The sequence below is a fragment of the Trichosurus vulpecula genome, chromosome 6 (genome assembly GCF_011100635.1).
Source record: "Trichosurus vulpecula isolate mTriVul1 chromosome 6, mTriVul1.pri, whole genome shotgun sequence".
In the NCBI taxonomy this organism is placed as follows: Eukaryota; Metazoa; Chordata; class Mammalia; order Diprotodontia; family Phalangeridae; genus Trichosurus; species Trichosurus vulpecula.
The window spans coordinates 224726095-224738418 of NC_050578.1; the positions used below are offsets into that span (position 1 = coordinate 224726095).

Consider the following 12324-nt stretch of genomic DNA (forward strand, 5'->3'; position numbering starts at 1 on the left):
CAGAACTTGTTGTGGAAATGCGTAAGTGCTTACCTAAACATTTTCTGCCAGACACATAACCAGTTTTCTTAATAGTTTTTGTCAAATAAGGAGGGTCAGAGTTTTAACAGAAGGTACTGAACAGATGACCAGTATCAAGTTAAAAAGTTAATAATAGAGTGGTGTTAAGAGATTCATAAGGTGGAATTGAAGCAATTCATTCTGTGAGGAAAGAAGTAGAACTGTGACATTGGTGGAAAATGTTTGAGGCAACAATAAACATAGAATAGAATAGCTAAAGTATTAAAAAAAAAAGAATATCTGAAGTATTTAGAGAGGTTTATTCTGATACTGGGAGTTTGGGCTTAAAAATGAAATGGTTTTCAAAAAATTATATTGCTTGATATCTAGTTTCAAGTAGCTTGTTTTCCATGTCAAGCCTACTGTTCCCAATATAGGGCTAGTACAATCATATAGATTGTAACTTAATATAAGTTCCTGGTTTATGGCATGGGTGAGGTCTTCAACCATGGTGTGTTTGAGTTGTATGATTCTGAAAGCTTGTGGAAAACTTCATCATCATTTTCCAGAGTATCATGAAGTTCATTGAACAACATCTCAAGTTCCTCATATTTGGGTGTACCTTTTGAGAATGAAAGCCAGAAGCAATGCTCTTGCATTGTAGTTCCATCTTGTCTTCAGTCACTGTACCGATTTTGGTGTTTCCTGTTTTGTTTGCAGCTAGGCAGTGCAGTAGAGAGCTGGGCGTAGAGTCAGGAAGACTCCTCTCTGAGTTCAAACCTGGCCTCACTTACTATCTGTGTGACCCTGAGCAAGTCACTTAACCCTGTTTGCCTGTTTCCTCATCTGTAAAATGAGATGGAGAAGGAAATAGCAAATCACTCCACTATCTTTACCAAGAAAACCCCAAAAGGGGTCACAAGGAGTTGGACATTACTGAAAAATGACTAAACAAACAACAATTTTGTTTGCAACAGAAAACCCCATATTATTGAGAATCTCCCATTTCATTAATAAATTGTGCCAATCTTCAGCATTGTCCTTAATTTTATGCTGACAGATAAGACAATTCTTTTGGAAGTAACCATGCCATAGTTCTTCATGTCCATGACATTAGCTCCCAATAACAAATGGGGTGTGGGCTGGAAGAAGTCTCCTTGAGCTGCTTTTTATTTTTATTTTATTTTTTTTGAGCCTCTTTTTAAAGAAAGAGAGGGAAATACCTTGAGTTGGAATTGAGGAGGGCATGCATTCCAGTTTGGAGGAAGGCTGGCGAGAAGGCAGGGTGATGGGAGATGGAGTATTGTATTTGAGGAACTGCAAGGAGGATAGTACAGCCTGATCAGAGAGTGAGTGGAGGGAGAGTGCTGACCCTTGAAGTTGGAAAGATAGGTCGGGACTGGGTTTGAAGGGCATTAAAAGCTGAACAGAGGAGTTTATAGGCTATCCTAGGAAGCAGTTGGGAACCAGATTTTCGCTTAAGGAAAAGTCCTTTGGCTGCAGTGTGTATAGAATAGACTAGGGCAGGGAGAGACTTGAAGCAAGAATACTAGTTAGAAATGCTATTACAGTAATCTAGGCAAGGTGGTAAGGATCTGAACTAAGGTCATAACTGTATGAAGGTGGAGGGGAGGGATCTGATATGTGAGAGACACTGGGAGATAAGACAGTATAATCTGAGCTATGAACCTGAAACACTGGAAAGATGCTGGTGCCTTCCTCAGAAATAGTGAAGTTGTAAGAGAAAACAGACTTTAGGGGCAAGATAATGAGTTCTGTTCTAGATGTGTATTTAAGATGTCTCCAGAATATCTAGCTTTTTAATGTTCAGTAGCCAATTGATGATCTTGGGAGAAGCTGGGGCTGGATATATAAACCTGGGAGTCATCTATATAGAAGTTATGGTTAAAACATATGGGAGCTGATGAGGTCACCAAGGGAGGGAATAAAAAGGAAGAAGGAAAAAGGATTCAGAATAGAACCTTGGGGAATATGATGTGGCTGATGAGTTAGCAGGGGGGACTGAGAAGGAATGGTCAGACAGGTAAGAGGAGAACTCGGAGAGAATAATAGTGCCATGAAAACCCAGAGAGGATTATTTATAGTAGATAGCATCTGTATGGCACTTTAAAATTATGCAAAATGCTTTACATGTTATCTCATTTGATCATTACTGCAACCTTGTCAGGTGGGTGCTATTAATTATCCCATTTTACAGATGAAGAAACTAAAGCAAACAGCTTAAAGTGACTTGCCCAGGGTCACACAGCTCGTAAGTGCCTGAGAAGGGATTTGAACTCAGGTCTTCCTTCCTGAAAGTCCAGCCTTCTATCCATAGACGCCTAGCAGCTTCTTGAAGGAGAGCGGAGTCAACCGACAGTGTCAGGTGTAGCAGATAGGTCAAGAATGATTAGGACTGAGAAAAGATTTAATAAATACGAGATCATTCATGACTTCAGAGAAAGGCACTTTAACTTAAGTGGTGGGGTTGGAAATCAGATTGCAAAGGATTGAGGAATGAGTAAAAAATATCTCAGTGAAATGATTGTCCAGGGTTATATATAGATAGATTATAGACTTGATTAGTTATCAGTTACCAAGTTTTTTGGGTCCTGCTGTACCGTTCCTACTATGTCATGCTTCTCAGCATATAGCTGATCATTGTTAATTCCAATTTGCTTCTTATTTTCATTCTTAGGGAGGTATTGTTATTATATTAAGAGGACTGGATTTAGTCAGAGGACCTGGTTTTGAATTCTTGCTTCTTGGTGTTTGTGAATATGTCACTTCTGATCCTTAATTTCCTTACCGGAAATGGTGATAGTAATACATACTACTTCTAAGGGTTTTTTTTTGAGTAAACTGGTTTAACCTGATAAATTGTGCTAATAACTGTTTTAAATTACAGGGGTACCTATAATAAATTTGGACTAATACAGTAAAATCACAGGTAAACTGTCAAAATAAGCCCATTAAAATAATAACTTGTGTAAATAGAATGATGTGCGTGTGTGTGTGTGTGTGTGTGTGTGTATGATGTGTATGTATGTATATAAAACACTACTGGTCTAGAACTCTTTTAAGTAAATGTTTTCCCCATGATTGTTTGGATTGGATTATGTGTGGTAGTCCAGTGTGTAAGTTTCAATGGGCTTAAAATTGGAATGGTAAAAATAGTTGAGGTTCTATTCGTTGTTCTGGGTATTGTTTATATATATATAGTATTTACATGTGAAAACAATTTTTAACATTCATTTTTTAAACTTTGAATTCCAAATTCTCTTCCTCCTTCTCCAAAGCAATTTGATATAGGTTATACATGTGTAGTCATGCAAAACATATTTCTGTATTAGGCATGTTGTGAAAGAAAACATAGATGCCCCCCCCCCAAAAAAAAACTCAAGAAAAATAAAGAATTTTAAAAGTATGTTTAAGTCTGTATTCAGACACCATCAGTTTTTTCTCTGGGGACGGATAGCATTTTTCATCATAAGTCCTGCAGAGTTGGCTTGGGTATTGCTGAGGATAGCTAAGTCATTCATAGCTTATCATCTTAAAATATTGCTGTTACTTTGTACACAGTATATTTCATTTTGCATCAGCTCATGTAAGTCTTTCAAAGTTTTTCTGAGAGCACCCTGTTCATCATTTCTTATAGCACAATAGCACTCCATTAAAATTATATAGTACAGTTTGTTCAACCATTCACCAATTGATGGGCATCCCCTCAATTTCCAATTCTTTGTCATCAGAAAAGACCTGCTATAAATATTTTTGTACATATAGGTCTTTTTTTTTTTTTTAAATTTCTTTTTGGGTATAGACCTAGTAATATTGCTGGTCAAAGGGTATGCATGGTTTTATAGCCTTTTGGACACAGTTCCAAATTGCTTTATGGAATGATTGAATCACTTCATAACTCCACCAGTAGTGCATTAATATTTCATTTTTCCCACATTCTCTCCAACATTTGTAATTTTTCTTTTCTGTTCTGTTAGCCAATCATATAGGTATGAGGTAGTAACTCAGAATTGTTTTAATTTGCATTTCTCCAATCAGTGGTGATTTGGAGTTTTTTTTCATATGGCTATAGATAGCTTTGATTACCTTATCTGAAAACTGTTCATATCTTTTTATCACTTATCAATTGGGGAATAGCTCTTATTTTTATAAGTTTGACTCAGTTCTCTATATGTTTGAGAAATGAGGCATTTATCAGAGAAACTTGCTTCAAAATTTTTTTTCACAGTTACTATTGCTAATTATTTCCCTCCATCCTACTGCTCCCCCCAATTTATTCTATTCTCTCCTCACACTCTGTCCTTCCTCAAAAGTACCTTGTTTCTGTCACCTCCCGCAGTCTGTCCTCCCTTCTATCACCCCACCACCTTCTCTTATCCCCTTCCCCTCCTACTTTCCTATAGGGTAAGGCAGATTTCTATACCCAATTGAGTACATATGTTATTCCCTCTTTGAGCCAATTCTCCTGTAAGCTTCACATTCTTCCCCACCCCCACATCCATCATTTTCCTCTTCATTGTAAAAACTTTTTCTTGCCTTTTTTATGTGAGAGTATTTATCTCATTCTACCCCTCCTTTTCCCTTTCTCCCAGTGCATTCATCTTTCTTACCCCTTAATTTTTTTTTTTAGATATCCATAATTCATCTCACACCCATGCTCTCTGTCTATATATACTCCTTCTAATTGCCCTAATGATGAGAAAGTTCTTATGAGTTAAAAGTATCATTTTACCATGTAGGAATGTAAACAGTGTAAGTCCCTTATGAGTTCCTTTCCCTGTTTACCTTTTTGTGTTTCTCTTGAGTCTTGTATTTGAAGGTCAGATTTTCTATTCAGCTCTGGTCTTTTCATCAAGAATGCTGGAAAGTCTTCTATTTCATTGAATATCAGTTTTTCCCCCTGAAGGATTATACTCAGTTTTGCTGGGTAGGTGATTCTTGGTTGTAATCCTCACTTCTTTGATCCCTGGAATATCATTCCAAGTCCTATGATTCTTTAATGTAGAAGCTGCTAAATCTTGTGTTATTCTGGCTGTGGCTCCATGATATTGAATTGTTTCTTTCTGGCTGCTTGCAATATTTTCTCCTTGACTTGGGTACTCTGGAATTTGGCTGTAATATTCCTGGGAGTTTTCATTTTGGCATCTCTTTCAGGATTCAGGATTGGTGGATTCTTTTAATTTCTCTTTTACCCTCTGATTCTAGAATATCAGGGCAGTTTTCCTTGATAATTTCTTGAAAGATGATGTCTAGGCCCTTTTTTTAATCATGGCTTTTGGATAGTCCAATAATTTTAAAATGATATTTCCTGGATCTATTTTCCAGGTCAGTTGTTTTTCCAATGAGATATTTTACATTGTCTTCTATTTTTTCATTCTTTTGGTTTTGTTTGAATGTTTCTTGATTTCTCATAAAGTCATTAGCTTCCATTTGCTCAATTCTAATTTTTAAGGTGGTATTTTCTTCAGTGGTCTTTTGTACCTCATTCCATTTAGCCAGTTCTTCTTTTCAAGGCATTCTTCTCCTCATTGGTTTTTTGTACTACTTTTGCCATTTGGCCTAGTCTGTTTTTTAAGGTGTTATTTTCTTCAGTATTTTTTGTGTCTCCTTTACCAAGTTATTGACTTTTTTCGTGATTTTCTTGCATCACTCATTTCTCTTCCCAATTTTTCCTCTACCTCTCTTGATTTTAAAAATCCTTTTTGAGCTCTTCCATGGCCTGCAACCAATTCATATTTTTATTGGAGGCTTTGGATATAGGAGCTTTGACTTTGTTATCTTCTGCTCCGAGTATGTGTTTTGATCTTCCCTGTCATCATAGTAACTTTATATGGTCAGAATTTTTTTCTGTTTGCTCATTTTTCCAGTCTTATTTCTTGACTTTTAACTCTTTACTAAAGTGGGGCTCTGCTTCCATTGTGGAGGGTGCATTGTCCCAAACTTCAGGGGTTTTGTGCAGCTATTTTCAGATAAACTTCTAGGGACCTGTAAGTTTTCAGTTCTCCCAAGGTGGTATGGTCTAAGGAGAGGTGTTTACTACTCCCTGGCCCATGCTGTGGTCTGTGAGTGACCACAAGCACTCTTTTCTGCCCTGGAACTGTGAGGAGGCTCACTGGTCCACTGTGGCCCAGGCTTTGGTGTGCTAGTGCTCTTCTTCACCCTGGGATTGCCACTCAGTACTGTGACCCAGATCCAAGTATGGGCAAAGCAACAGAGTCCTGTCTCAGTGCTAGCAAAAAGAGCACTGTAATCTTCTTCTGACCAGTTGTTTGACCCCCTTAACATCTGTGGGCTGAGAACTCTAGAAGTAGCTGCTGGAGCTGCTGATTCAGTCATTCCCACTACTTCTGGTTTCCTGGGACTGAGTCTGTGCTGGTGCGGCCTATATTTGACTACACTACACTCTCACCCAGGTGTGACAGACCTTTTCTACTGACCCTTCTAAATTGTTTTTGGTGTCTGTGGATTGAGAGGTCTGGAAACCTTCACTGCTGCCAGTAATTCAGTTGTCCAAAGGCCTGCTCCTGCTTTTCAGGTGGCCAGGGCTACGCGGGCTCAGCCTGTGCTGGCCTGGACTCCTCTCTCACTCTGGTGCAACCTTACCTGCTGATGTTCTTAAGTTGACTTTGGCAGGAAAATTATTTCACCCTGTCCTTTTGTGGGTCCTGCCACTCCAGGCATTGTTGTATGGCATTATGTTTTTGGGAAAATTCAAGTGGGTTGATATCTTTTCTCTGCCATCTTGGCTCCACCCTATGGTTATATATTTAGGAATTTTTTTTTAAACTGACAGAGCTATCATAAGATCTGAAAAAAAATTAAATCATCCTTTCTAACCTCTTAGCAGTCTGTAAGATACATGTAAAATTCCATTTTGGAGTTTTATTGAATTTCTGTAGGGGTTGGTCGATGATGATTAAAAATTGATGCTTTTTAAAAAAGTAACATAATGGATTCTTAAATAATAATAAACTTTGTAATCACTGAATAAAACTTTTTTTTAGTTTTATAGCTCTGACTTAAAAAACTAAAAAGCTGAGGTCTTGACCTTTATTAAGCTTTTGTAAAGGTATAATAGACTGACTACTGAATTTGTTCCGATCCTAGACATACAACTTGATATCTATACAGCTTCTCCTGATTTCCCAGTCCAGACTATGATATCTCCCTAATTTACTCAACTTCTTGGACTGCAGTTTGTGGAAAAGGAGGGAGTTGAACTAAATAATTTTTAAAGTCCCTTCTACCTTAAAAATCCCAGGCTGTACAGCAGAGCGTAAATTTTGTTTATGCTTTGATTTTTCATGTTTTTATTTTCACATAGAGTTTAATTGCTTAATTATTTGAGGATTTGATTTTTCCCCTCAAAATTTTGCTGTCTCCAGTGGTAGTTTTTGTATCCCTAGCACTTAGCACAGTGCCTGGCACATAGTAGATATTTAATAAATGTTTATTGATTGATTATTTATTAGCTAATATGAGGCAGTTAGAATTTGAACCCAAGCCACTTGACTATTCTTGCCCACTACACTATAATAATAGGATACTTATGTAGTTTCCATGCTATTACTCCTTTTAAGTTATTTGTGCAGGAGTAGGCCACACCTATTTCCATCCTACAGTAAAAGGAATTGTTTTATTTATTCATTAAATTGTGTGAAGAAATTTTTAACCTTATGAATTGTCAGTGTCTGCTGGGTACAATGCACAAAGGTCTTGTAATAACTGTGTTTACTTTCACAAGGGAAGTGATTTTCTCACGAAGCGATTCTTCTCAAGCTGGAAGAATGATGTTATATTCCTCTTCCTTCTTCGGAATGCAAAATCATTCCAGTATCAAGGAATAAGCTTTCTTATTCCAAAGAGCAGCATTTCAGTTAATTAACAAATATCTATTAAGTGCCTCCCATTTCAAGCAGTGGGCTAGGTGCTAAGGTTACGATAACAAAAGTGAAAGTTCTTGCCCCTGATTGGCTCACAGTCTAGTGGGAGGGGGATGGGAATGGGGAGAGAACAGGACCATATATAGTTATCTTATAAGATGCTCTGAGGGAAGGAAGGAGAGTTAATTTTCATGTAGGAAGAAGGGAGCCTTGGGGGAAACTAGTGACTGACTCATTGAAGTGATAGTGAGGAGGGCAGGCATTCCAGGAATGGGTACTGGCCAGTGCAAAGGCACAGAGGCTGGAGATGGGAGACTTTCAGAATGTCAGGAAAAATGTCTAAGAAGGCTGGAAGTGTAGGTTGGAACCAGGTTGTGAAGGGCTTTAAAGCCCAAATAGAGGAGTTTATATTTAATGCTAGAGGTACCAGTTTGACCATGGAGCACTTTGGGACCTCTAATATATTGTTGGAGCCCATAAATGCCCGTCAAGGGGTACCTGGGAGATAGTAGGAGTCTTAGTGATCGATTGGTACTAACCCTTTCATTTTATAGGTGAAGCCCAGAGAGGTTAAGTGATTTAAGGAGGCAGTATGGCACAGTAAAAAGAACAGTGAATTTGCAATCAGGAGAGACTTGGGTTTTCAACTTGTGCTTATCCTCTCAGATAATTTCCTCATCTGTAAAAAGGGGATGAATATAGTACCTGTAGCTACCTCTTAGGGTTTTCATGAGACTCAAATGAAATTTGATGTACAGAAAATATTGTACAGATCTTAAAGCTCTGTATAAATGTCAGCTATAATTATTGCTGTCCATTATTTCTTAGGTAATGATATTCTAAGCCTAAATTGTCTGCCGACCTTCCAACTCTCTTTCAGACATTTTGAACTGGATGTCCAGGAGAAATGTTAAACTCAGTATGTCCCAAACTGAACTTATAATCTTTTCCCCTAAACCCTTCCTTCCTCCCTCCCTCCTCCTGTCCTTATTTTTGTAGAGGGCGACACTATCCTTCCAGTCCCTCAGGCTTGCAACCTTGTAGTCATCTTGGACTCTTCTCTCTGCCTCTGTGTTTCTGTCTCTTTCTCTCTGTCTCTCCCTCTTCTCTCCTCTGATACTGCCGCCACTGTAATTCAAACCTTTGATTGTAATAGCCTCCTAGTGGTCTGCCTGCCTCAAGTCTCTCTCCACTCTGTTCCATCCTCCATTCAGCAAAAGTGATTTTCCTAAAGTGAAGGTCAGGTCAGGTCAGGTACATTGTCGTCCGTCCCCCCCCAGTACTTCATGCTCGTTACTTCCTGACAGATACTCTTTGCTTCAGTGACACTGGCCTTTCTTGCTGTTCCCTGAACAAGACACTCCACCCTTGGCTCTAGGCATTTTCTTTGACTGGAACCTTCTCCCTCCTCCACTTTGACTACTGACCTCCCTGGTGTCCTTTAGTAAAATCCCATCTTTTATTGGAAGCCTTCCCCAAGCCCTCTTAATTCTAATGACTTCCCTGTGTTAATTATTTCCTACTTGTCCTGAATATAGCTTGTTTTGTATATGTTTGTTTGCATGTTGTCTGCCTTACTAGATTGTAAGTTCATTGAGGGCAGGGACTGTTTTTGTATCTCCAGATAGTTAATAAATGTTTATTGATTGATAATTTCTTAGCTAATATGAGGCAGTTAGGATTTGAACTCAAGCCACTTGAGTGTTTGATATTCTTGCCCACTACACTATAATAGTATGATACTTAGGTGATTTCATATAGACTCTTTTGGAGAGAAAAATCTTCCTAGCATTAAAATTCTTTTTTGGAGCTGCTATCCACATCATGCTGAATGTCTAGGTTTTGCCAGTTTGGGAGATGTGGTTAAGAGTTGTTGTTTGCTTCCAAAAATGATTCCATTCTGAGAGGCAAATAAGAAGAGTTTTAAAGGATTTCATTAATGAAGGCAAATTAGTACAACTCAGTAGAACTCTTAATTTTCTTTTCAATTACAAAGAAATGTGGAATTAGAACTTGCCTTATTTATCTAAAAGCAGACTCCTCAGTTCATTCTGGCATGCCTTGTTTATGGCAATACTCTATGAAAGGATCAAGTTCTAATTTAAATGGAGTTAACATAGTTCTTAGTTTCTGTGTCACAAATGCCAGGTTAGTGGAAGTTGTAAAGCTTTTAATTGGAAGTCATATTAACTTTAAAAAAGTCAGTTTTCCCTTGAATTTCTTTAATGTCTTGCACTAAATTTTGAGAGCAGATATATTACTGTCCTAAATGGAGGATCTAGAATACTAATGTTTACAAAATTTTGTTTTGAATAGGTTGGTTTTTCTTTTAGGTTTTCTTTCAGTGAATGATAGAAAGGGTTCAGATTTAATACTTTGCCTTCCTGTTGTAACTGTGCTAATGGTGACCATTGATGAAACCAGGATTAGTGCCAAAGAAAGGTAATGGTATCCTTACTTTAAATGTCAGCTTGAAAAAGGCTTTGTGAGAAGCTGGAGCTAAAGATACTGTAGTAATTGAAAAAGAGAAGCCACTCTGATGGGTAGTGTAAGTTTATAATTACAAACAAAATAGACAAAGTTATGAGGTTCTCAGCCAGGGTTAAAGGCATTGTGATATTGACTAACAACACAACTCTTCTATTTGGAGTTTCCCTTCTGGGTGGGAGTCTGTTTCCTTTCTGTGTACTTAAAGAACAAAAACAAACAAAAGTGCATTTTCCCAGTTATTGTTAGAGATTAGTGACTTTATGTTAAAGGTTTTCCCTTGGAGTTCCCTATTAGATGAGCATTTTCAGTGTTGTGATTTGCCCTTTGAGTTATGTTAGTTTGGGCTTTTTCTCCAAGAATGGTATCTGACTTCATCTGGAGAGTTCCTGGAACTGAGGATTAATTTTGCTTTGAGCTTTCTGTTTGAAGAAGTGTCACCTTCAGCTTTCCCCTTGCACCAAATTGTGTAGTAGGAGTATAGAATGGATAACCTAAATATGGGGTTTAGTTGGATGTGTGATGGAAAATTTAAAAGGGTGAGAGCCTGAGGTTTAATGGCAAGACTACTTTATTGGGAGTCAGGTTTGAGACCTGCTTGAGTTATCCACTGCCTGTGTGACCTTAGGCAACCTATTTCTCTTTCCCGGGCCTTGGAAAATGAGAGGGTTAAACTTGCTCTGTCCATAAATCTGTCATCCTAAGAAGTTGTACTCGTCTAGGTAGTACTGACATACTTTACCTTCCATGTCGTAGCTATAAAACAGGCTTCCAGGATCTTTTCCCACCTCTTCTGAGTGTGTCTGTACATATACACACAAAAGTGTATACCATTATTGATGGCTGTTTATGAAAACAAAGGTTCAAAGTAGCCAAAGAGTCCTGGGCTCTGTTAAGCACTTTATTGCCTGGGACCTTGGGCAAATCATTTTACTTGTCTGTGGCTGTTTCTGTAAAATGAGTTGACCAACTAAAGGATCTCTTAATGTGCCTTCCAGCTCTAAATCCTGTGATCCAAAGTTTAATTTTTAGAAAGGGTTCTTTTGTTATAAATTGAAGGAATAAATGCTGTAGTAATAAGTGAGAACAAGTGAGCAGTAGCTCATATTTCCCCCCCAAATCTGGTTTCCGTTGTCTATAATAGGGGTGTTTTTCAGTGTATGCGCTATCTTCTTTTCCTTTCTGGGAACTCTCATTTTTTTGGGTCTGACCTACTTATATTTGGGGATAAGCTGTTTTTAGACCAATATGGGAGATCTTTCTGAACTTGCTGTATCATTGTTAGGATTGATGGTAGAAATTTAGATAAGGGCTGTTTAGGTAGTGTAGGAGGGAAATAGTGTAGGGAAGAAAGGCAAACTGATCTGTGATTTCCCTAATGAGGGTAAAAGTAGAATCCTGTTCTTTCTAAAAGAAAATATGGGATCAAATTCATTTGGGAGCCAGGGAATTGAGATCTTTTGTGGCTTCACATACTTTTTTTTGAGGCTTAAATTTAGTTCTTCACCAGTCACCTCTGCCTAGGAGAGGTTGCTGGAGACTTTCTTCTCAAAGGGCCCACTATTGGTCTTCATGGATCTTCCTAGTGGTTGTTTCAAGGCTCACCTCTAGAGTATTTCACACCTTCTTTCCCTGTCTTCTGTACTTTTTGCTTCTGGAATTCATTGATTCAGTAAGTAATAAGTGCCTACTGTGTACAAAGACAACGTGAAAAACCATCTTTACATGCTTGAGCAGGTATGTGAGAGAAGAGAGGAGTAGTTACATAGTGTCAGATGATGAGAAGGGAGAGACTCCTGGCAATTAGGGTTCTAGGAGGAAGGTTTTCCTCTGGAGTTTGTATTTATTCTGTATATATTTAAAGCTGTACTTAATGAGTACCCTTTTCTACTTTGATAGAATGTAAACTCCTTATGAGTGGGGATTATCTTAT

The 12324-nt window shown here is 38.1% G+C and overlaps 1 protein-coding gene and 1 pseudogene across 1 annotated transcript in view; one reads left to right on the forward strand and one right to left on the reverse strand.

Moving 5' to 3' along the window:
- The window catches only part of RRAS2 (RAS related 2), a 98370-nt gene that overhangs the window by 12693 nt on the left and 73353 nt on the right, over nucleotides 1–12324 (forward strand). The gene's annotated exons all lie outside the window — the stretch shown is intronic.
- Nucleotides 371–1109, reverse strand: LOC118854465 (annotated as a pseudogene).